Source organism: Denticeps clupeoides, chromosome 4, assembly GCF_900700375.1.
Source record: "Denticeps clupeoides chromosome 4, fDenClu1.1, whole genome shotgun sequence".
Lineage (NCBI taxonomy): Eukaryota > Metazoa > Chordata > Actinopteri > Clupeiformes > Denticipitidae > Denticeps > Denticeps clupeoides.
The window spans coordinates 8,744,453-8,769,529 of record NC_041710.1 but is presented as its reverse complement, the minus strand read 5'-3'; the positions used below and the strand labels follow the sequence as shown (position 1 = coordinate 8,769,529).

At 43.6% G+C, this 25,077-nt stretch overlaps 1 protein-coding gene across 1 annotated transcript in view; it reads right to left on the bottom strand.

Annotated features, from left to right (window-relative positions):
• brinp2 (bone morphogenetic protein/retinoic acid inducible neural-specific 2) overlaps nucleotides 1-24,560 on the bottom strand; it is a 90,580-nt gene extending 66,020 nt beyond the window's left edge. The window contains exon 1 of the mRNA XM_028978117.1: nucleotides 23,892-24,560. The gene's annotated coding sequence lies outside the window, so the exon portion shown is untranslated. The remainder of the gene's footprint in view (nucleotides 1-23,891) is intronic.
• Between the last annotated feature and the right edge of the window lie 517 nt (nucleotides 24,561-25,077).

Sequence of the window (25,077 nt, the reverse complement as noted above, 5' to 3'; positions counted from 1 at the left end):
GCAGGTGAGACGAATATTAAATTCTGGTGTCTCCAGTGATGTTGATTACAGGTGAATCTCGTTTTTTTCTCCCTCCCTCAATGATGAGATTATATGGGCCTGTCTTCGCTGAGTGATGGTAATTGGGGCCATTGGCTCACTCCTTTGATAGGTACGGATAAGTGAAATGAAATGAATATCCATTGCCAGAGTACACCCAACGAGAAGGTCTGTAAAAAAAAAAATAAAATCAATAAAATTACTTTCTGACAGATACTGAACAGGGGTTCCTGAACTGAGATACTATTACATTGGTTTAGACTGCTGTTGCTATATTGTCTTAAAAAACATTGAGAATGAATTCAACTGAACCCTGTATACAATAACCTAATCGTGTGCTGTGTTGCTGTGTATCACATGTGACAATCACTTCACTTTAAAACCTTTTCTAAACCCATATTTCTACCAAAAAAGTATATACTGATTTAACACAATACATGCTATGGTAGCAAACTAGCAAAACTGAGTGTTTCAGTGGGGCAGTGGTGGCCTAGCGGTTAAGGAAGCGGCCCCGTAATCATAGGGTTGCCGGTTCGAATCCCGATCCACCAAGGTGCCACTGAGCAAAGCACCATCCCCACACACTGCTCAGCGGCGCCTGTCATGGCTGCCCACTGCTCACTCAGGGTGATGGGTTAAATGCAGAGGGCAAATTTCACTGTGTGCACCGTGTGCTGTGCTGCTGTTTATCACATGTGACAATCACTTCACTTTAACTTTTAACTTCAAAGTCTGACACTTTCATTCTTTTGGAATCTACAGTATTTCGAAGTCAGTATTTTGAGTCAGAGAATTGCCTTTTAAATTATTATGACATTCATACTATTTATTAAAATGACAAACCAAAAACATTGTATTAAAGTAATTCATTTAAAAGCCATAAGATCAATTGGAGAAGTCAAAAAGGTCCTTGCAAGTCTAAACCGATGCAGGAATAAGTGCAGGAAAAGAAAATCTGGCTTATTCTCATCGAGGAGGTTGAGCTGTAGCCCAGGCCTTGTAGTGAAAAAAGTCGACATGCCGGCTCAGCAGAGGACAGTTTGAAACCTTTTAACAGGTTGCTCTTTAGCATGTCACACTAGTTATTTTTCTTTTTTCAGCCTCACTACTTTGGTCACTCTGGAGCTGCCCAAGGCTGCTGCCAACGTAATGGTATTTACTGTCATCAGCAATTGTGTCCCTCAGCGCGAACTGCACTTCTGTTTGGGCAAACCAGGATGAGGCTGATGACTCCCAGAATTCGGGCAGGTTGAGAGAGACTGCATTCGTGGTCACAGTTGTTTGGTATTGTCTCGGGAAACATCCAGCAGCCGAACATCAGGGTCACCAGTGTTGGTGTTGCACAAAATGACAGACTCGAAAACGTGCTTGACCTTCGTTTACTTCAGAAGTTACAAGAAAAAAAAAAAGAACTTTTTTCACTCCTCCCCAAACATGGATGCAAAAAAACATATAAGAGCTTGTCTCAAAGGGGCCATGCAGAGCATATGCAAACCTTGGCCCCAAACTACAACCACAGAACATTATTAAAGACTTGTTGGATGAAAAGCTGAAAAGCTGTAGCCATAGGCTTCAATTCAGTTGAGCCGCTCAATAGTACAGGTATCTTACTTCTGATTTCTGATACAGCTTGTTGAATGTCGTTCAGCAGCAGCTGGTCACATGACATTGTGACTATGAACAAAATAATAATCAAAAGTAATGTTAAATAGGGATGATTAAATTAGCATTTATCATGTGACATAGTGCCTTGCAAAAGTATTTTCAGCCAACCACAATGGGAGGAGGTTGCAAAAACAGACAGCACTCCCTCTTGTGAGATTAGTTGGCATTACAACTAACTCAAGGCTCGTTGGGCGAAACGAGCATTCCTGGTCTTACATGCAGTCATCTGCGCCGACGATGACTTTCCCCGACTGGTTTGTCTGTTGAGGTTAGTAACTGCTCCTGATTCACCTATGCTAATTCACCTCTTGGTGTCTTGTGTTTGAAGGTTCTCAGCTGGTGACTCAGCTGATTTGCTTTGGTTTGGCTTGCTCACCACTGTCTGAGTGTGAGCTCACTTTGGAGGTGTTTCGGGGACTAAAATAACACTTATTTCCAAAGGCTCTGAATTATTTCAGTGTAACTTTTTGCCAATAACCTCATATACAGAATATCATTTGTGGGACAAAATGTAATGCACGCCAATGCTTTAGGCCAATGTTGGGATTCCTGGATGACTCGAGTGCCACTCTTTGTTAGAATTGTATAATATTAATCAAATAATCAAATTATCAAATTTGGCAAATGTCAAACGCGATGCATGGTGTTAGGCGTCCACCTGTGGACGTCGGGCTCTCTTACCACCCCTCATGAAGTAATTTGCTGGAGGTCATTTTGCAGGCCTCTGGCAGTGCTCCTCCTTTTCCTCCTCGCACATAGGTGGAGGTCCTGCTGCTGGATTGTTGCCCTCTTATGGCCTTCTCCAAGTCTCCTGATGTACTGGTCTGTCTCCTAGTATGCCTCTATGTTCTGGAGACTACGCTGACCAAAGCAGCAAACCTTCTTGCCACAGCTTGCATTGATGTGCCATCCTGGATGAGCTGTACTACCTGAGCCACTTGTGTGGGTTGTAGACTCCATCTCATGCTACCACTAGAGTAAAAGCTCCACCAGCATTCAGAGTGACCAAAACTTCAGCCAGAAAGCTTAGGAACTGAGAAGTGGTCTGTGGACACCACTTCTTTTATTGATGTCTTGCTAATTGCCTATAATTTCCAACTATTGTCTAATTCATTTGCATAACAGCATGTGAAATTGATTGTCAATCAGTGTTGCTTCCTTAGTGGACAGTTTGATTTCACAGAAGTGTAACTGACTTTGAGTTGTTTAAGTGTTGCATTTATAGTTCCCTTTATTTTTTGAGCTGTGTACTTTTGTGAAGTGTCCCCATGAGATCTTTAAACTATTAAAAGTTACAAAAGCTCAGTGAAAATTCTCATATGTGTGTCACACACACTAATGGCCGGAAAGGCAGAGAGAAAGCTCAAACAAACAGACAGACAGGATTCAAACTTTGATCATCATGTGATCACGGATGATTCCTCATTGATGCAAGCTACAAAGTGAAAGCCAAAGCCTCCTGTAGGACCCTAGAAAACAAAACCAAAAAACTTCAAAAATCCAGTCCACTTCCTCCAGGGCCTGCTGCCACTGGTCTTTATGATAGTTAGGTTAGGCTTTTATATTGAATTCCTCACAGGCACATTGAGGGGAAAAAAACAGACTTGTAGAAGGAAAGGAGGGCATCTTAACCTCGCCAATGCTGTACAAGCTTGGCAGTGATATAATGGCGGGGAACAGGGGAAAGGCTATGTTTAGGCTCGAGTGAGACTCAGTGGTCATGGCCACCCTGCCATTCTACATGAGGCTCCATCAGAAAGCAAAATGCAGCTGGTTAGCGAGTAGCCATAAAAAAAAAAATTGCATCCTGCAGAATGTCAGAATGTGATGATCCTCCGCCATGCTGGGATCATATAGGGTGGTAGTGGCCTAGTGGTTAACACACTCGCCTATGAACCAGAAGACCCAGGTTCAAATCCCACTTACTACCATTGTGTCCCTGAGCAAGACACTTAAGCCTAAGTTGCTCCAGGGGGACTGTCCCTGTAATTACTGATTGTAAGTCGCTCTGGATAAGGGCGTCTGATAAATGCTGTAAATGTAAATGTAAATCTAGTGATCAGAAGCTGAACAAACAGCACTCTACAGCAACTACCCCGCCAATGTCACCAGTCTGACAAGGGCCACGCCTCAGTTGCAACCACAGACATAAGACATATTGGCCAACAACAAAGTGACAATAAAATAATTCTGTATCCACTCTGTTTATACTTGATGCTGAATAATTGCTGGAATTGAGTGTGTGTGTGTGCATGGATAGAAGAGACTCTAATTTCCTTCCCTTCCACCTTACCCCTCTCTCCTCCTCTATATCCATCATTCCCCGGCTCAGGCACCTTTTAAAACCTGCATTATGCCTCAGAGATCAATATGGACGGGCCCATCCAGAGCAGGATCCATGGGGACTACAACCAGAGCTCTTCACCGAGGGAGGCCGGAGGCGGCGCTGCCATGCCAACTCCACTCACAAGCCTCTCAGTGTACCGCCCTTGTCCCCTGATGCTGCAGCAAACAGCAACCAGCACCAATCCACTTCCATGTGAGAGCGTGGGGCTGAGTGGGTGGTTGTGTGTGTGTGTGTGTGTGTGTGTGTGTGTGTGAGTGTGTTTTATGCCAGTCATTTTCCTCTCACAGTTCAGTGATCAGCCAGAGAAAAGTCCAACCTCGGCCCGGCAATTTAGCCAACAGTCGGGCGCTCGCTCCCTCCCTGTCCATCCGAAGCCCACAAACATTCTGGCAGCCAGTGAAATCAACACTTTACTCACTGCGCTTTAGCGCTTTTTCCGACCTGCTCAGGCATTGTGTGTGGAAGGGGCTATTTAGATAAACACGTCTGCTTTTTAAAACCCATAATGTTCTCACGGGCGCAGTGAGGGCTCATGGGCCATTTCCTGCTCGGCTGTGGCAACTTTTGCGGGAGGCCAGATAGCTACGTCCGTCTCGTTTTAGGGATGTTGGCAGGCTTCATCCAATCGCCTGTAGATGGTGCGCTTCCTCATCCCCTCCAGGCAGCCGAGCATTTGAAAATTTGAAATTATATTTAAAAATATAACACTCTCTCCATGATAAGGGAAATGGGCTGCGCTCCCGCATATAAAGTCAAGCAGCCGTGTCCACGGGCAGTTTTTGACCTCCTTTCGGCTTTGCAGATTTCAGTTCAGCTTGGGCTTTCATTCACAAAACTTCTTGTCATGTTGACGCCCTGGCATGTGCACGTAATGCACCATCGTGTCTAATAATGGCACACCGAGCGAGCCGCGCGTGTGTGCTGTGATTCACTGGCCTAGTTCACTTTACCGCCTCTCAAAACCAATTTCCTGTTTAATCTTCACCTTTACAACTCAGACATAAAAATATATATATTTCAGATCTGGATATGATTCAGCAAAATACAAAGTGAGTATTGTCTCACATTTCATAAAAAAGAACGAGAAGTGCTTGGTAGTTCTACGATCTTGATCGAAGATCGTGATAAAAATTCGACTCAATCTCGGGGATCAGCTTTGGCCATTTTTTTGTCAATGACGATAATAATTAGCATATTTTTTACATTTAAATGGAGAAGCAGCACCTGCCAGACAAAAGAAAGAAAAGTGAAGTGATTGTCACATGTGATATACAGCAGCACAGCACATGATGCACACAGTGAAATTTGCCCTCTGCATTTAACCCATCACCCTGAGTGAGCAGTGGGCAGCCATGACAGGCGCCCGGGGAGCAGTGTGTTTTGCTCAGTGGCACCTCAGTGGCAACCTTCTGATTACAGGGCCGCTTCCTTAACCGCTAGGCCACCACTGCCCCATCGTGTATGGAACCATCGTGTAAGTTTCATGTAGCTTGTGCTAGATAGAGCATCCAGATAGATTTACTTAGCAAAATAAGACGAATTTCAGTGCGGGCTTTTCAACTTGATTTTTGAAAACTGATAACTGTTCAATTGAGAATCGTGGTAGAGGGAGATTGCACAATATAAAATGCAATTCACACCAGACTACAGTGTTTGCAAGATTTTTGCAGATTAGGATGTCTGGGCTAGTTCACCTCATAAAACTGCCAAAGAGCCAAATGGCTGAAAATGGGGTCGAGGAGGGCTGCAATAGCAATTGTTCTATATACTGACAAACTGTTTATTTTCTCTGTTGTCTCTTGTATCAGTCTAACAAAATACAAAAAAAATAATCAAAAAATCTAATTGTTGGATACGGGAAAGTATATTGTGATTATTTTTTTGCTGGTCTGTTTCATGATTTGTTTAGTGTTTTCATTTTTAATAATTCTTCTGGGTGGTGAATTGGTCATTTTGCATGTTATCATCAGATGAATTAAATATGAGCGCGAATATTATTTTATCATTGACAACCACTTTTATGCACATTTCAGTGTGCAAAACTTGTCAGTAGTCATATCACCTTCATGCTTTGCCGCTTTTATGACTAAATAAATGTAAATACTTTTATTTTTATTTATTTTTCATTATGCCCTAATGTAGGCTGCTATAAATATGAAGAAAAATAATTACAATATATTCAGTGAATAATGTAATCAAGACATTTCATTTTTCAGTCATGATTGGGGCGTGTAAGAACACATGCACATTCACAAAACAAAAATAGCTTATTATGTACTATATTGCGTGGTATGGTAAGTCTGTATGGAGATTGAATGCAAGAGGAGACAACTTTTTTGTCATCACATAACATCTCCAAGTCTGCATTTGTCTGTAATTTGAACACAGTACCACACAAAGATTCCACATGGATGCCAAATCATTTTGTTGGGGCCTCAAAGCTCAATTTTCCTGTGATAATGTCTGTAGATCTCATGGCAACGAACACTGTTTCAAGCATCAATGGGGCATTCTTCTTGTGCTATGCACATGCAGATGGTATATTCATATACTCCAATTACAAAAAAGCCATACTGCCTTCATTGCTGTGTAAAACCTGAATCGATTGCCTGTCTGATTCATGCTGTTTGAGGACCTGAGGGATACTGGAGGGAAAGAAATGATGGGTGTGAGTGTGCTTCTCCTATGATGGCCTGGCATCTGAGATAAAACTGAACATCGAAAAGTAGGAATAGAAAATGATGAATAGTTGGAAGGATTGGAGACTAATGTCATGATTGACAAAAATGAAATGATAACGAGGTAAAGGAATGAATAAAAAGTGTGAATGCATGGCCTTTTATGTGAAAGATTTTGGTGAGGCTTGGCTCAGAATTTTTTATGCAATGACAATATAAAAAATGTTGCATTCCACGCTGCAAACAGTGACTTTTAAACTGGAGATAATCAGCGCTCTGCGTTTCCCCGAAACAGAAATCCCATTTGCTGTTATCAGACCCTGTGTTATTGTTCCATTTGCATTTGTCTCGGTGTGTACAGTACAGAGCGGGGAAATGGAAAATATAAGATGTATAACAGGTGCGTCGATGCACAGATCTCATTACAGAGATAATTAAGCAGGTAGCATCTTGTCACACTTTGGGTACTGTAGAACAATCCGAATCCGAGGCAGAGACTTGAGTGACTTTGAGAGGCGACTGTTTTAATGAGCGTTTTTTTTTTTTTTTTTTTTTTGGTCCCACTGCTTTTCCAAGTCGTTACATTTTTCTTTTCATTACTTTTTTTCTACAAAGGAAGTGCTGTACTACCCACCAATGTGAAGAAAGATATAGGCTAGGCAAGGAACCCTGATTTTTAAACACATTTTGTTTTAACGGGACCCCGTTAAAATATTACAAACCCTCCATTTATTTTACTCTAAAGCACTTGCTCAACCAAACCCAATTATTTGCTCAGCTTGCAGTAAAAAAAACAGCACTACCTCTGGATGGAAATAACTAATTTCTTCCATTTCGTGCTAAGAACTACCATGTTGACGATTCTGTTTCTAGTTTGGAAAGTGGATTGCCTTTAGGAGACCAAAGCTTCTTGATCTCCAGATGTTAAGGTTGAGGCTCCCTAACCACCACATTTGTTCCTTCCTGCCTAGAGGAGACTGCTGTTTAGATATGGCACTGGTCTTTTAATTAAAAAAAGGGTTATATGTTGAGATCAAGGGCCCACTTCATTACCTGCTAGGCAACCACTGCCCCATGTACCATTGACACCAGATTTTAGTGTCACTGCCTGATTGTTACATATAGTATGTATGAAAAATGTATAAAATATTTTTTTTAAAGCATCTCACTGTCACTGAGAGATGCTGAACTCTGACAGGATCATCTGTCACCGGCAGATATGTTCACTGTTTTGGCATTCTGGCTTAAGATCTTAGACACATTTTAGCTGGTGTCAAATGAGAAGAGTAACACATGAAAAAGGCAACACTAATTACAGAATGGATTTTTTCATTCATTCATAAAAATTAAGTAATTTACTACAATACTGAAATGATAGCTAAAATGAATAACACTGATTATCAGATGACAGTGGAAACAGTCACATTTAAGAACATTACATTTATGTTTATATGGAGCTGCATACTATTACTAGTTACAAGGAGAGTCCCTCTTGCACACTGGTGGGGTTTGAACCTGTGCCTCTGTGCTGTTCTTGCACTAGGCTACTCTCATATTCTGTTTAAATCTGTTACTTCAAATTTGGTGCAATAAAAACCAAAAAATGTGCTATACAAGCAGATTCTTTTTACCTTTGAAATAACAGCATTCAATTTCTGAAGACCTCAGTATGATGATGCATCTCCAAAACTACTGGCCCCGTTGGGCATTCCTGGTGTGTAGAAGCACATCCAAAAGTGGTCCAAAGAAACAAATGGTGACAGGGGCTCTAAAGCTGATACAAATCAAAGCGTTGCAGTTTAACCCATCTGGTATGAAGTCTGATGCACCTGATGCGCTAATGAAATGGGTGAACCTTACAGCTTAAAGGACTTCCTGCTTCCATATTGGGGACTCCATGCCTGAGAGGATATGCTTTGGATATGCATTATGGGCAGTGGTGGCCTAGCGGGCAGTGTTGGCCTAGCGGTTAAGGAATCGGCCCCGTAATCCGGAAGGTTGCCGGTTCGAATCCCGATCGGCCAAGATGCCACTGAGGTGCCACTGTGCAAAGTACCATCCCCACACACCCGGGCGCCTGTCATGAATGTTGGGTCAAAAGCATGTTTTGTTGTGTGCACCGTGTGCTGTGCTGGGTTGTGTTGTGTTTCACAGTGACAATCATTTCACTTTCATCATTAAACTTGGGCTTTTAATGTTGTAGCAGCTTATCTCCATATAACCTAATAAAAAGTGACAGAAGCTATGAAGAAATGGAATGACAGCATGATAGTGATTGTAGCTTGGAACAGAAAGTAAACTGAAGCCAATTAAAAGATTGGTGCAGTTTGTGTACAATGTCCCCCGCTGAAAAATAAATCAAAAGTGGAGTGCAAAGAATCCATTTATTTAAGTTATACTGCCTTTTTTACAGTAGGAATATGCAGACCCTGGCAAGTTTTTTGAAGGAACATAGGAAAATGAATTCTGAAACTCTTCTGAAGTGTGAAAAAATGAAGAAAAAACATGATTACAGCACTCTTTGGAAATAAAATAAACCAAGGCATTGAGAAGCATTACAGGCGCTGACGCTTTGGCTCTGTAGCTTTGTGGATTCATAACAAGATGGACATCAATTTTGATTAAATCCAGCAAACAGACAAAAACAGAAATATATAATTAATCCTGGAAAAAGATTATTGCCCATGCTCTTTATTGTTTGACTATAGTGCTTTATGTTAGTGGGAAAATGACTTTCACAGCCTGGCACATCTTCAGTGCATTCGCGTCCACATTTGGTGGACTTCCTCCCAGACGTACTGTTCAGTGTTCCTGCCCAGTCTGCCATGGGGGTAGCGAACAGACTCCCCGACATTTTCCATGCCAAGGTAGCAGCTATGCCAAGCACAGAAGATGCTAACTGGCTTCATGGAGGTCATAATTCAAAATTATAAAATCATAAAGGGAGACAGAACCGCGTTTGCTCTCGCACGTTTCCTTTTCTTGATGAACACCCCTGTCCCAACTGCTTGAAAGCAGCCCCTGGCTAATTAATGCTTATGAGTTTTGATTTGTTTCATAAAGGAAGTCCACAACGTGAGTCCACGGGGAATACCAATAGAATTTCTCCCCCCTGTAAACGGCGGGCCGAGGAGAGCGAGCTTAATTATCCTGCACCAACGTACGAGCTCGGCAGTCAGCAGGCCAGGTCGGATTGACGGCCGAGGAGGAGGGAAGAGAAAGGACCGCTGCTGACAGTGTATCCTTGAAGGATGGAGGACTCCAGACCTCGGTAATGATCGGCCGCATCCATCTCTTTTGTAATCTCCAGCATCAGCCTGTGGAGTTCACTTCCAAACCTCCGACTGTGTGACGCTGAGTTCCAGCAACTAGCAAAAAAAAAACTTCACTTCAGAAAGATTGCCTTGCTGTTATTTTTTTCAGTTTTGAGAGGATATGGAACAAAATTCATGTGGACCACATACAGTTTCTACTTCATGTAAAGGGTTTTCAGATAGACCACCTATTGTTGTTTCTGCCAATTATGTTTTACTGGCGTAGAAACTACGAAAAAAAAAAAAATACAATAAAATGCATAAATAAGTGAAAAAAAAAAACAGCAGCAAGACTATAAAGATTTTTTTCCCCAGTAAAAGTGGAATTTTTGTGCTTGGAAAATAACTGTCCTGGATCAATTGAGAGTGCAATAATACCTCAGTACGCAATGCGTAAAGGAAATGAAAATCAATATACTACATAAATACAGTGGGCAGGGATGCTCTTATTTCTTAATTCTGTAATGTCTTTACCAATTGGAACTTCAAACTTCTTCTGGAAGACTTTGTGACCACTTTGAAGGCACGTCTTTGACATTTTTTAATATAATACAATATGCAAATAAAACTCATAACTTCTAGAAACTTTGGCACTGTTGTTCACTGTCGGGAACAGAAGTGCCTTGAAATAAATAGCAGCTAATGAGCTCGAGAAACAACACTGTCATAATCCGGCCCGGCAGGGGTTACTCCTGGTCCGGAGTTTCATGTTGGTCAAGTGTAATGTTCTCTGGTTGTGTTCACCTCTTGTATAATTATATAATTTTATAAAGCTGCCCTGTTGTGTCTGTTTGCCATTGGATCATTGTCTGGTGGTGTTCCCTTGTCCTGTCTATTATGTATTAAAGTTCTGTCTCGTGACGTCGTGATATGCATCCTCCTTCCTTGCCATGTCCATCGTGACAAAAACCTATTCTGAAATGCTTAAATAATCCTAATTAAAATCTAGTTAGAGATTATTAGAATCAATTAGAATCTATTGCATTTCATACTGATCATCCATGATCATAAATGTATAGTTTCTTGACCAATTTTGTGGTGTTTATGGCACATTTTGTGACACGCTTGGGGCTGCGGCATGCAGCTGTTTATGCTCAGATATGGGAAAAATTTGCAAACACAGAAAGAACACCATATGCTTTTGGAGAAAAAATCTGCTTTGCACCGTCGTTTTCCCATCTTTTCTAACCAATCTACACCTCTGAACAAACGTGTCACCTGTGCCTGGAAAAAAGTGCCATCGAAGCCACTCATCAGAATCAAAGAAGCTTTTCTGATTATTAACCTCCGCTGCCTCAAATGCAAAATATCACCCCACTAACCCCAGCTCCCCCAAGACAAAAAAATAAAATAGTAATCCCTTTTATCTCTTTCCAAACAGAATGCGAAGAAAAGATTCTGCTGTTACCTGCATGAATATGAGAAACAAGGCTCCATTGTACAGAAGCTTATCTATGAAAAAGTGTGATCCTGGTGACCTTTTCCTCTTGGCTAATTTCACAGAATGGCATGACCTTTCAGTAGCCCCTGTTTAAAATTTCAAAACAGTATTGTTGTTCGTCATCTCTGCCTACAGTTATCAAATGATGGGAGCATTAATTATTCCAAAAAAAAATCAATTTTGTTGCCGTTTCTTTTACTTGATCGAGAAAGCATGAAAATTCCCTTCCAGCGATGCATTTTTAATTGACACCCCAACAATGAGACACGCGTTCGCTTTCATCTTATCACCTCCTGGTGACTGGGCTCAGACCACAGCTCCAGCCTTTTAAATAATGTAAATGTTTAGCCACTTTGCACTTGGTTTCCCTCTCCCTTTTTTCCCCCCAACTTTAGCATGTTGATGAGGACATAAAGTGTTTCAATTTGAAAAGGTTTTTTCCATATTAAACATTTCATACACACACTTCCTTAACCCACCCACCCCCCACACACACCAAGACCAAACCTAATAAAGCAGCTGTCAGTCTCTAATCCTTTGCACTTGTTATAAATGGTGCAAGGGAATGAGGAATAAAAAAAGACACAACCAGAGGGGGGGGTTGGGTGGGACATGTGAATTCTATTAAGATGTATGGGAAGACAGTTGCCAAAGCCATTTAATCTTGCTCACGTTGGGCTTAATCCCGAGGAGGCTGATTTATGCCTGTAGGTATTGCGAAGCAGGAGCCATGAGCCATTTAGCGAGGTACCTGAGGAAGGGTCTGAGATGAAGAGACAGCGCGCATTCATTTCGACCCTCGAGTGGAAATAAAATGAGAAGGCAAATGGGAAAAAAAAAGCCCCGCCACTATAACATGAGTCAATTCTCACTTTGAATGCTACGCTTTGGCAGTCGCTGTGAAATGTGGGCCACGATTGGGAAGTGGTGGTGGGGGAGGGCTCCTATATTTAGACGTTGAAGCGCTTTGGCGTCCCTGCTCTTCGTTGCAGGTGCATTTTTCTTATCTTTTGTCACCTGCTATCATAGCCAATCACGGCTGTGTATAAAGGTTAGGCGGAAACCAAATATAGATCTTCAGAAGAATGAACACCCTGGACCGCTTCGACATCGCCGCATGTATCACAAGTGGGCGTCCTATAAATTACAGGCAAACAGGTAGCAGACAACGTTCTCATGTAGATTTATCAGCGGTTTCTCCCAACCTTTGGCAGCAGATGCGATGAATCATGTGCCATCGATGAATCATTTCGCCTTCAGAAAAGAGGAAATGTCCAGATAAGAATGACGATGACGCCGACAGAGCCCTTAACCACAGCGAGCTCAGATGCTTTGGTACTGATGACAGTAAAGAATTGATTTGATGCTTGGGAGCCTGGCAGATCCTCCTGCCTCAAGAGAATCTAATCCGTCAGGAATTTGCATACCTCTTCCAACCCCTGATTCTGCAAACATCACAGAACTTTTATTTAGGATGGTGTGGCTTGAAATGTTGATGCCATCACTCTCAGTCAGTCTGTGAAGAGAAATAAAGGATGCTTTTGCTGACTCTAGGTTCTTCTTAGCAGTGATTGTAGAAAAGCACAGACACTTCTTTGTTGCCATAGATCTATAGAATGACATTATTTACAATACTTGCCATTTTGTCTTCTGACTTGATAATGCCCCTTTTGCAGGATTTTTTTTTTAATTGGCCTCAGACCACCTAGGTCATGAGTACAGACTTTGGCTTTGTGCGTGGTGTTTTGCATGCTCTCCTTGTGTTGGTGTGGGTTACCTTGCGGTTCTATGGTTTCTTCCCTGTGCCCAATGGCATGGTGCATCCACTGAATGGATTGCTGGCTGTAATTGGGCCATATGTGTGAGGGTGTGTGGGACCCTAGGCAAGTCCCCTACCCTGCACCAAATGCCATGGGATGGGCTCTGAAAGCCGCGAGCCAGTTCATAGATTCAGTGAGTAAATGAGTAAGAGAGTTTTAAATTTGGCCCATGGCATCAGTTCCCTTTTTCAAGCATTTAATGCCCAACAAGTGTATTTTAAATTCTGCTCATGTACCTGCCCTTTCTTCAACTTTCCATGTCATCACAGCAACTATTACAGTTAAGGCTGCAATTCCAGTGTCCAATGATCTCTAACCTGCTTTTATTGCTGATAGACAGGTAATAATAAATTAATTGAATGTATAGTAAAGTGGAAAAGCAAAATTAAAGCTATAGGGCACGAAGTAGGCTCCAGGGATTCTCATTGAAGGTAAGGCTATTTTGTTACCCAATGACACAGATCTTTAAAAAATATAGATCCAGCATTGGACTTTGTTCCACTTGCATAATCTTTCTAGTCCACAGAGTTCTTGAGAAGCCCAGCTACATGACCTTCGGTAATAAGGTCACTGACACAGGATGGCAATTGGGTAACATAATGCTATGACACACATTTGTGATAATAGATATAGTGTATATAGTGTTTATAAGTGTATATAGTATACTGTTGTATGTACGCTTGCATGCCATTGGTCTCCCGTTACAGGAATTTTGTATTTATTATATCCATTCATTTTATTTGAATTCTCCGAATAGGTAATATTAAAAAAAAAATAGTTGTACTGCACACCATGCAGTAAAATGCTATCATAACATCTAAAATTCAGAAGTAATTTTTTAAATAAAACATTAAATAACAATTATAAAACAGAACATTTTAACATATAAATGCATTCTGCTGCCTGTCAAAAAAATGAAAACATGGGGTGAACAGATGGCAGAATTGTTTCTGGCACACACAGCTCGCTGTCACCTCCTGCAACATAGATTAGTCACAAGTCTGCTGGAGTAAGGTGTTAAAAAAAAGGACACAGGAAATAAAATCTTTACATTTGATCTTAGTGTTTTGCTGCCTGCGAGAGTCTTACAAGTAACCATGAAAAAGGAAACAGAGGAGCGTGCTGTACTCTCATGTGTCCACAAAGAGAAAATACCTTGAAAGCAATGGAAACATTAATTAACATTTCCAGAACGGCTTTGCATCAAAATCTACCGAAAGTAAAAGAAAAACAGGAATCTTACCCTGTTTTCATTTTTTTTTCCTTTCTTGTTTTAACCAGGTTTTGACTGATGTAAATCGATGTGAAGAAACTGTTTTGAAAAAAATTGAGTTTGACAGTCACTAATGAGATCTTGGCTCATGACACCCCGCCTCGTGATTCTTGTGCTGCAGACGTCAAAGAGATTTACTGCACCTTCATGAAAGTTAGAGTGGGTGCTGTAGAGTTGCAGTGCCTTGATACCTCATGCATGTCAGTAGTGACACAAGTCAGGGAAACTGTGTCCTCTCACATCATACAGTGACGTGTACGTTGAGGAGTAAACCTGTTAAACAGCCTCCACTGGCTTTGAGCTTGTGAAGGGAAAGGTCCGAGCATGGGAAATGCATGGGATTAAACTGTCACTCGGAGCAACGGGCCGTGATTCTGAAATCCAATTAAACTGGTGTCAGAACGGCCCCAAATAATTCCCGCCAAATTACGCCCTGTCCGGGTTTTCGGTCTCTAAAAATCCTGCATCCACTGTTTGATCCTCCCTCCACACCCGTATGTGTGGTGAGACCTCCCTGTCTCACCCAAAGAGCCCATCTAGTTCTCCTTCGCGGTGAGTAAAACACGTCGTTGCTTTCTTTTCATTGCAAAAATGCGCACCTTAGAGAGAACTTCTTGTAGTTGCTTTATAGCTGCTGCAGAACACTGTTGTATGTATGATGCATTTGGGGTTATAGGTCAGTTCGGAAGCTGGGCTAATACACAAGGCTGCCAACTCTCACACAAGGAGCGTGAGATGCATGCAACTGTCTTTATCCGGCTGATCTAAGCTCTCCATACATTTTATAAGCGCTTTATTTAACGAAAAGCAGGAGCAGGCATATTAAGCTTTGTGTATTAGCCGGTTGTCGAGGTTGTGCGCTTGATCCAATATGTTGGAAGACTGACGACGTGGCTGCCGTGGGTGTGGCTTCGCTGACAGTTCCCTGGGGGAATGGGGGAAGGAAGCCCCGAACTCGGAACAAAGCCTACTTGAATGAGTCCGGGCAACGAATCACCCTTGAAATTCTCTAGCTTTTTGTGGACGTACTATTCAAATGATGTTCTAATGCAGTTTCTCGATTCAGAACATCTGCTTGTTGTTTAAGCACAGCATTTGTTCATTGCTCTAAATGTTCTGCTAACTTCTGTTCTGTGGTGTGAAAATGCCTTGGATGACGAATGGATGTCCGAAGAATGGTCGAACTTGTCATTTTTGACAAATTAATGCAGTTATTGAAAACGTCAAACAAGGAGGGCAGCATGCCATAGGCACATAGGCAGTCATGTATAGAGAAATGTCTAGTGTACCCCCATCACCCAAGACTGCACCTGTACCGTCGCCGCTCACTGTTCCCAACATTGGCCATATTCCTTTCCACATGAATATGCAGAGAAGAGAAATTCACTCTGGAACCCATTGAAAAAAATAACGGCGCTTCAGTGTGGACACAAGGCCAAATGGGATAGAAGTTTTCCCATTTTAGAGAAAAATGTTGTCATGTGGACGTGGCCTTAGGGTCATCGTGTAGACACGAGCCCAAGTCCTCTGCTGTACCCACGGCTTGAAGCATTTCAAAACAATGGGCATTGTGCACTGACTCAAACCCGGCCCTACCTCACCCCAGCAGCTCATTTATTTCTCACTTTGAAACGCTCTGATGGGAGGGAAGTCATACGCCAACAGCCCCCCGCCCCACCCCAGCCCGACAGAAAGACACTGGTCGCAACATGATTGATGGCTTGTAATCGTCACTGTGCCTGGTGGAAAGGTCAGCAGGGCCTGGGTGAAATGCCAGAAGGCTTGCTAACCGCAACCATCCATCTTACACCAGCAAGACTCGGGGGCTTATGGGAAAAGTGAGGAGGGCTTTGTTTGGAATAGCAGCCTCCCCGGTATGGAGAGCCTGAGCCGTGTAGCCATTGTTGCATGCGGTTTGTTAGCATTTTTATGAAAGACACCCAGCTCCCTCAGGAGAGCGCTGCGGGTTTAAGCCTGCGGGTTTAAGATCACCTGCCTTTTTTTTTTCTGATTTAGTACAATATGAGTCTTGACATTTCTGCAAATAAGGACAATTTGTGAGTGTGCTACAAAGGAATAGAACTTGCTCTCTTTTTAAGCTTCTCAAATCAGCTTCTGCTAATCTGTCATTGCGCGTGATGATAGGATTTGTGGTTTTATTTTTCAAGCAGAGTGATTGCAACATGGCAATTAGATTTTGGCAAAAAGCTCCCTAATGGGAGAAACTCCTTTAGTCAGTTTTCCAAATACTCTTTCAGGACTGGTTAACATTGCTAACTATGCACAAACACAATTAAAGCAGGTTTGGAAGAGCCTATTTTCATGTGCGCAAATGTAGTAAAATGAAACACACAGAAAATACCCACACTCTTCATTGCAGAAGGCAACTCTTTGTAGGTTGTACAACTTTGTAGACGTTTTCAAACTATCAGGCTGTCAGCCATATTTCCAATCATTATTCAAATCCGAACAGAAACCTTTAACAAAGTCATTTCATTTTTGTGAAATCTGTTCTCATTAGCATGCTGTTTTGTTCATTATAATTTGTTTTTCATCTGCAGATTGTTACTCAAGAAAAAGCAGCGTGCAAATTGATAGATCTTCTGATATGTGGTCTGAGATATGAGAACCTGATTCACAGCATTATGATGGTGCCTGACACCATAATTAGTGTTCTTGCTAACCCACCCTTGGTAAGCTGCCAGTGAGTAAGGCTAATTAAGATGTTTTAACTGCATTTACCTAATTGAATTGCATTTACTCAATTAAAATGTATCAAAAAAAATGTTCAAAATGATTTTAAGAAAATGTGTATTTTATATTTTATGTTTTGTCTGTGGAGACCTGCCTTGCCCTTTACACCGAGTTTACCTGTGGACAACAGATTACAGGAGCACTGTAAAAAAAAAAAAAAAGTGAAGTGACTGTCACATGTGATACACAGCAGCACAGCACACAGTGCACACAGTGAAATTTGTCCTCTGCATTTAACCCATCACCCTGAGTGAGCAGTGGGCAGCCATGACCGGCGCCCGGGGAGCAGTGTGTGGGGACGGTGCTTTGCTCAGTGGCACCTCAGTGGCACCTTGGCGGATCGGGATTCGAACCGGCAACCTTCTGATTACGGGGCCGCTTCCTTAACTGCTAGGCCACCACTGCCCCAGGTGACAGGAAGTGCACATCAGTGTCACCTAAAGAACTGGCAGCTGGTCTGTAGCATTAGCTAAATTGGCTGCGGCCCTGCGGTCTGATGTATGCTTTAAAAAGCTGTCACGGGCTGCCTGGCGGCGCCCGCCGCGGTGTAAATGTTATCAGCGGTTCTCTTGCCGTTATTCTGATGGTTCTGTGGCATTAAGTGGCCTCAGCACTGGATAGTGGCAGTTCTCCGGGCCAGATTTGGTCTCACCCGGGGCCGCACCTATTCGTGCGCACGTGGCCCACACATTCAATTATTTTTTTTCTTGGGGGGGGGGGGGCTGACGCGCGTCGGCTGCTGCTGTTGTCTTTGTGTGTCCCGACCTCGGCACTGAGCATGACGACCTCCGGCTTGTGATCTGAGATGGCTGGCCAGCGCACAGCGGCCAATTAAAACTCGGGGAAAGGGCCCTGCTGCTCGGGTTGATTGGGTGGATGCTTCCCCTGAGCGCGGTTACAGCAGGAGCCAGGCGCAGTCTGGTAACCCGGCGCCTTTGATCTCTGACTTCCTGTCAGATAAATCATTTTTCCACTGGTGCTCTTGAACTAAGTTTGCGGGAACTGTTTACTCTGGGGTGCTTGACGTTACAGTGTAATTCAGTGTGAAGAGGTCTGCGTGGCCGTGCATAATGTGCAGCGCGGCGTCTGGGGGCAAAAGCACCATTCAGATGCCGCACCTGTCACGACACCACGGAAGAGGAGCAGGACCCAGGCGCAGGTGATGTACCAAAAAAACGTGACGAACCAACATAAAGGAATCTAGTGGAAGTGGAAACGGGAAAAGGCATGGAGGACACTCCACACACGACCACCATCATGACACAACGCTCAAGACCTCTGAGTTACACCAAACCCTGAGTTTTTAAAACCGCTACCATTAAAAACGCCGGCCCACCAACCAGAAACCCACAATCATGCACCCTCACAGCTCGTACACACTGTGACCATAACAAGACAACACGCAACAGTGACAGAACTATAAACTCATGCCAGACACCGTGGTTGATCACAACAGCTAATAACTAATGACTTTTTGTCATATATTTGCCTGTAAAAAACAAAAGCTTTTAATTTCTAATGACATTTTCAAACACTCAATATTACCATTTGTGATAATTAGAATGAAATAGATGGAGAGACAGATCATCATCTGTAGACATGACCTCAGCGGGGTGAAGGAAAGCGAACGCCTCACCAATTTGTCTAAGCTTAACAGGTCCACATACAGAGACATTGCGTAATTGATGTGCCTTTTTATTAGGTTGAATCCACTGTTGCTTGGCAAGGGAATGGCCCCATCAATTTGAATTAGGGCTGCCTCCTAGTAGGTAAACGGGAATCCCCCCTTCCTAAATTAAATTGTGGACTAGTGGAGCTTATCTAATAAATGGTTTAATATACTAAATGATACCAAACATGGATCCTCTAATTTAGGGTTTCTGTTTGATCACCGGGCTAATGGTTGGTAAAATAAAAATAGAAAAAAGAAAAGGTATTCTTACTTTTTCTGGTTTGATTATGTTCTGACATTGAACCTATTTCACTTGTGAATGGCCGCCTAACAGTGCTGAAGTACTGCAAAACACACCGGAACTATGTAACTGGTACGGGACTGGAACCATTGATTTTCAGTGCAATACCAGTTGCTGCAAGTGCCTGAGAAGGGGGTTGGGCAGTAGATACACTCTTCCTTGCTGACAGATTAAACATATTTGGGTGCAGTTCTGGTTATTATGTAAGCATGTACATATTTCGGACAGAAAAGTCCACATAATATGTAAATTCTATATTTAACCCCTTTAATGAGAATCAAAATACATTAACTCACTCAATTTTTCTTTTTGATAAATGCACTTAATTTTAGCAAGTTCTTACTACAATCTTCCACAATATCTAAAAAAAAACACCAAAAAATGGACTAGGCTAAAGTGTACATAATCATACATATTAATGCAGTGAGACTGTGTGTCAGTTACTGTGTGTAAGTAGTCTTTCACCCTATTAGTATGCAGTTAATCACCAAAAAAAAAATTTTTTTAGAGGAATTTACATCACTTTATTTATTTCAGCTGACATGTCTGATATGGGCGTTAGTAGCCTGGTGGGTAACACACTCGCCTATGAACCAGAAGACCCAGGTTCAAACCCCACTTACTACCATTGTGTCCCTGAGCAAGACACTTAACCCTAAGTTGCTCCAGGAGAACTGTCCCTGTAACTACTGAATGAAAGTTGCTCTGGATAAGGGCGTCTGATAAATGCTGTAAATGTAAATGTAATGCCTTTCTTGTTCTTTAGAGCTTATCCTATTTGTCCCAGGCTATGTTCCTCACAATGTTTGTCTGACAAACAAAACATTTAGAAACATCTCTGATAGAACATAAGCTCTGTAGATTTGCCTTTAACTGTCAAAGAGCTATGACTAGCTTAGCCAAACCAGACTGGGAACTGTAGTAGAATTTTTCAGAAATCAAAAATAGAAGAGAAGTGTTTTTTTTTTTTTATTATTTAACATTTATATTACTACCATTCTTAGCTCAGTATATACGGTATCGTTAGCAAGATGGAACACCTTCATTGAACAGTCTGACAATAATTTTGATAAATTTCTGGTACTTAAGCATTGCACTATTTCTCTGAGAACTATTAATCCCATTTGTCAATATAAAATAGAAAAAAAATGTGAAAAAATATACATGGTAAGAGATACAGATCCCAAATACAGCTAGTTATTTTTTTTCTGCTCTTGCAATGTAAACTGCTAATATATATGCTGTTTCTGCAAGGGTTTTATATCAACTCTCAATTAAACTGCATCAAGATTTATTTTCTTATAAATTCCAGAATTCTTTTTCTTTTTGTCTTTTTTTTTTGTTGTTGTTTTGTTCCTGGCAAATATCAGAAACATCAATGCATACTGATGCATTCCTTCTCTCCCAAGGGGGAAGACATGGGGGGGGGATTTCTCTCAAAATATTTGCTTGAAAAAGGAGTTAAAATGCAAAAATATTCCACCCCTGAGACCTTACATCTGAACTGCGATTGACATTTGGGCTGTCGACATGACTTGCTAGTTTACGTTCGAAGCAGTTCACACTGACTGGCATGGCAACAGGGAGGGAGAGGTTACTGGGCTATTTCACTGTAATTGTTGTCATGAATTTAACATTTAATTAAGCATACGGATGAGCCTTTTAAACCTGACGAGCTCAGAGTGGTGGTAAGGTTAGATCCAAAAAGAAATGTGCATAAATTTGAATTATTAACATGCAACCTAATTTAGTTTTCATCCATTTTTCTTTTCAAATGCCTGAGAGTCATGAACAGTATGATCTACAGAAGTATTTTGGTTTTAGCCATCTGAAGTATTTCCTATGCCTTTTTTCACTTGATCGCTGCAGGAATTGCCAGGGATGGAGGTAAACTAGGGTGACCAGACATCCTTTTTCTTCAGACGTCTTTCTTTTTAAGAGGCGTCCGGCCGGAATAACGCTGGATCAGCGTCGTCCTCTCTGATGCTGCCTCATGAATGAACAGCCGGGTGTGAGGGTGTGATGGCAAACTTATCCCTCTGGATAATGACAATTCACGTATGACTTCTCATTCGAAGGAAAAATAAAGAAACTAAGCACACTTTTACTGGAAGCCTGCCATACTGTCACACATCAATGCTCAGTGCACATATATTGGCATATAATACATTACCGAAATCTGAGCTGCACTGGGCAAATGATGTGCCTGAGGGGTGAACATGTGACCAAGGAGATCTCTTGATCTCCTGCAATTCATAAGCGTAGTCTTGATAGGGACCCAATTCCTTTTTTTTTTTTTGTCATGCATTTGTGACGCAAACGCAGTGACTCCTCCCTTAGGCTGATTGGGAAACGCAAAAACCAAACTGAAAAAAAAAGTGTTCTGTCACATTCGACCACAGTGTTACGCTAACTGTGACTGGTCTAGACAGTTTGTCCTGCCTCTGATAATCACAGCCCAATCAGCCTCAAGCCAAGCTCCTTGGAGCACAGATTTCCGTCTGGCTGAGAACCGGCAAGATCCCTCCGATAGACTCTCGCGTCATTCTTTTTTTTAACTGCATGCAATCTGTGTTGGTTCTGGGATGACTGGCATTACCATGCTTTCGTGACCTGTAAGTGAAAGTGAAGTGATTGTCACATGTGATGCACAGCACACGGTGCACACAAGGAAATTTGTCCTCTGCATTTAACCCATCACCCTGAGTGAGCAGTGGGCAGCGGAAAACTGACAGATAACTGACCTTGACCAAAAAGCCACAAAAAGTTGGACAAAATTTTGTCACTAGCAAGTGTTTAGGCAGCAATGTTGCGATATGAAGTTCATTTTTATCCCACATCACAGTATGCCACCAAAAAGCCACCAGCTTTATCAACTGACACCACTGGAAGTAAGCTCACCGAAGAATACATAGGCACAAACATGTTATCACCCTCCTGCAAACACGGCCAACATCCTGGTGTCCCCTCTGGGACAGGAAATGGAGCCGCATTGCTTCCTCCTCTACTCTGATATTTCAAACAGCTCTCTGGGTGCTGCAAGCACAGGAGAGAGCCTTAAGCCGACAAGAGCTGCAGAAGATTCAATCTCGGCAAACGGGGTCAGAACCGTGCGGCACAAATTGCCTAAATAAATAAATAACGGCCAACCAGATCTCCATAAAGGGATTTAGCCTTCTCCGACAGCCGCAGCGAAAAATCAATCGTCCGTATTGATGTCAAGTCCAATGCATGAACCTCTGTGCAACTGTTCAATAGTGAGGTCGATGCTTTAACTGATAATCGTTACGACTCCCATTGTCCCCTGGAAGCCGTCCCCATCATTTCTCCTACGCCACGGCCTGAGCGGACAGGGAAGCACGATGCCGGTGCCGTGCGTGTGAATCGCACCGTTGGCCTGTGGCGCCCCCTCTGTAGGCCGAATCTGGTACTGCGCGCATGGAACCCTGCCACCGCAGCTCTGGAGGGAGACGACTCCCGAACAAGCAACTTCCTTATTTATCTCTGTTTTCTCTAAGCTGTCCCGCCCTTGCATCAGGCACCGGTTAAACGTCCGGGGCGTAAATTAACTTGTCATTTGCAAACAGAAGATGACAGGACGAGTGCTGCGAGACACTGAGACCCCTGACAGCAACCAATCAAACAGAAACCCTTCTGTTTAATCCCCTTCACAGAGGAGACATCTTCCATCGAGCAGCTTACAAACGTCCACAATGGATTAAGTAAGAGAAGAAGCCGCTGTTCATTTTGCCAGCGGCAGGAGGGGCTCCCCCCATCCCAGTCAGATTGAGATGTCAGCCTTTTGTCAGGACACACTGCGGCCGGATTAAGATGCGAAAGAGTGAGGAACAATGCACTCCTCATGCCGGCCCGGCCTCCCTGCCCGCCCCTCCAGAGCTTTCGACCCGGTACGGGTCGGGGGACGCGGAGAAATAGCGCGGGGGTGCGCCCTGTGCTCGCCCAGGCTGACATCCAAGCCTGTCGGCATGGGGTCTATCTCTCAAACAGCAGACGCGGGCGGGAGATTTTGTTTTGCCTCACAGTTGTGTTCTTTCCTTTCAACGGGGTGCTTGATTCGTTCCAGGAAAGAAGTGTCTTAAAAACCGGCGAACCCTCGATACACACACACACACACACACACACCCTCCTCTCCTGCGGTGCAACTCTTTTGTATTTCTTTTATGTTCATATGCTGCCATATGGGCAAGCCCCCAAAACTCCAGGGGTTCACGTGTTTATGAACTCCTGGAATAACAGGCACAGAGCTGAGGGTTCGGAGAGGGAGGCACCCCTCCGGATAAACTCTGCCTCGGCAATGCATCTCCTGTATCTCTCTCCCCCTCTCTCTCTCACATGACACATGACTGTAACTTCCACCCTCTTGCGTGCACTAGACACCTCGTCGGTGACAGTAATCGGCGGAGCGACCCCCGCCTTGATTTCTCCCCACGGAGAGGGAAAGTTATCAGCGCCCCTCTCCCCAGCCTGCGCGCGGGAGATAAGGGACGGGACCAGCATGCAAACGGACGCCCGTCCCTCCATCAGACCTCCAGGGGCTCCCGGTGGCATCCTGACGCGCGACCTTACCCAGGCTCTGAAGGGTGGTTCCGCTCCCGCTGCCGCCACGCCCGTATCCCACCAGCTTGTAAGTGTTGTCAGCGCGCTTGTCGAGTGATGGAATGTCGCCAGCTTCCGCCCCCGTCCTGCCCTCTCACTTGCCACTTCTCGGAGGCGAGCCGGGCAGTCGAGGAAGAACTAATCCAGACATTGTCCCAACACCCCCTGAGCAGACCAGTGGTGGGAGGGGGAGAGTGGGAGTGCGATTCCTCTTCAGTAAGCTGCTCCTGTCATGCCTCCATGCTCCATCAAAACAAGGACAGAGGAGAAGAAAAAAAAAAAGGATTTCTGTCCCAGGCACCTACAAGAACGGCTTTTTTTTTAAAATAAAAATCGAGTTAATCTGAAGCCTTTGAGGAGAGAAGTCAAAAGGTGCGTTTCCAGTCCTCCTGACCGAGGCGCCTTGACATCCACTCAGGGCACTGAGCAACGTTGCTCCTCTCCCGCCCGGAAAGAACACACACCTGCCTCTGGGGAACTGTGACATCCGCTCCCCGGCGCTAGGATGCGAGTGGCCGCGCTCCGGCCATCGCTCAACGTCAGCAGCCCCCCACGCGACAAGCCCCCTTCAGTGGGAAGAAGAGGGGAGAGAGAGAGAGAGAGAGAGAGAGAGAGAGAGAGAGCGAGCTGCTCCAAGTCTTTCAGGAACGCATCTCTTTTCTTTTCGAGCGGCGCTGTCCGGACCAGTCCCCCTGGCCACACCTCCCGCCCTCTGATTGGCTGAGCTGGCAGCAGGGGGGAGGGGCTGGAGAGGAGAGGAGAGGGAGGGCTGGCAGGAGGATAGACCAGGGCTCTGTGTACCCTGAAGGGACAGGCTGGCTAATGAAAGCGCAAAATGCTCCTCTCCCGGCGCTTTAGCCAAAGTTGTCTGCAAATGTGTTGTGACTCCTGGCAGCCTGGATTGGTACTGACAAAGTCTCCGGCCTCTCCGGGGCGATGCATCTGCCCCCCCCCCCTGGTGTAAAAATCCCCCCCCCCAAAAAAGTCCATTCTCATCTGCCAGGAGTCTCCGCTTCACACTCAGACGGATCCTTGAAGGTCGCAGGGGAGCAGGTTATGGGCGGGGACGAAAGCTGTGATCTTGGTGGAAACATTGCATAGTTATTCAAATCGTGGCACGGATGACGGAATAATCTTCTCCCTCCTTCCCCCTTCA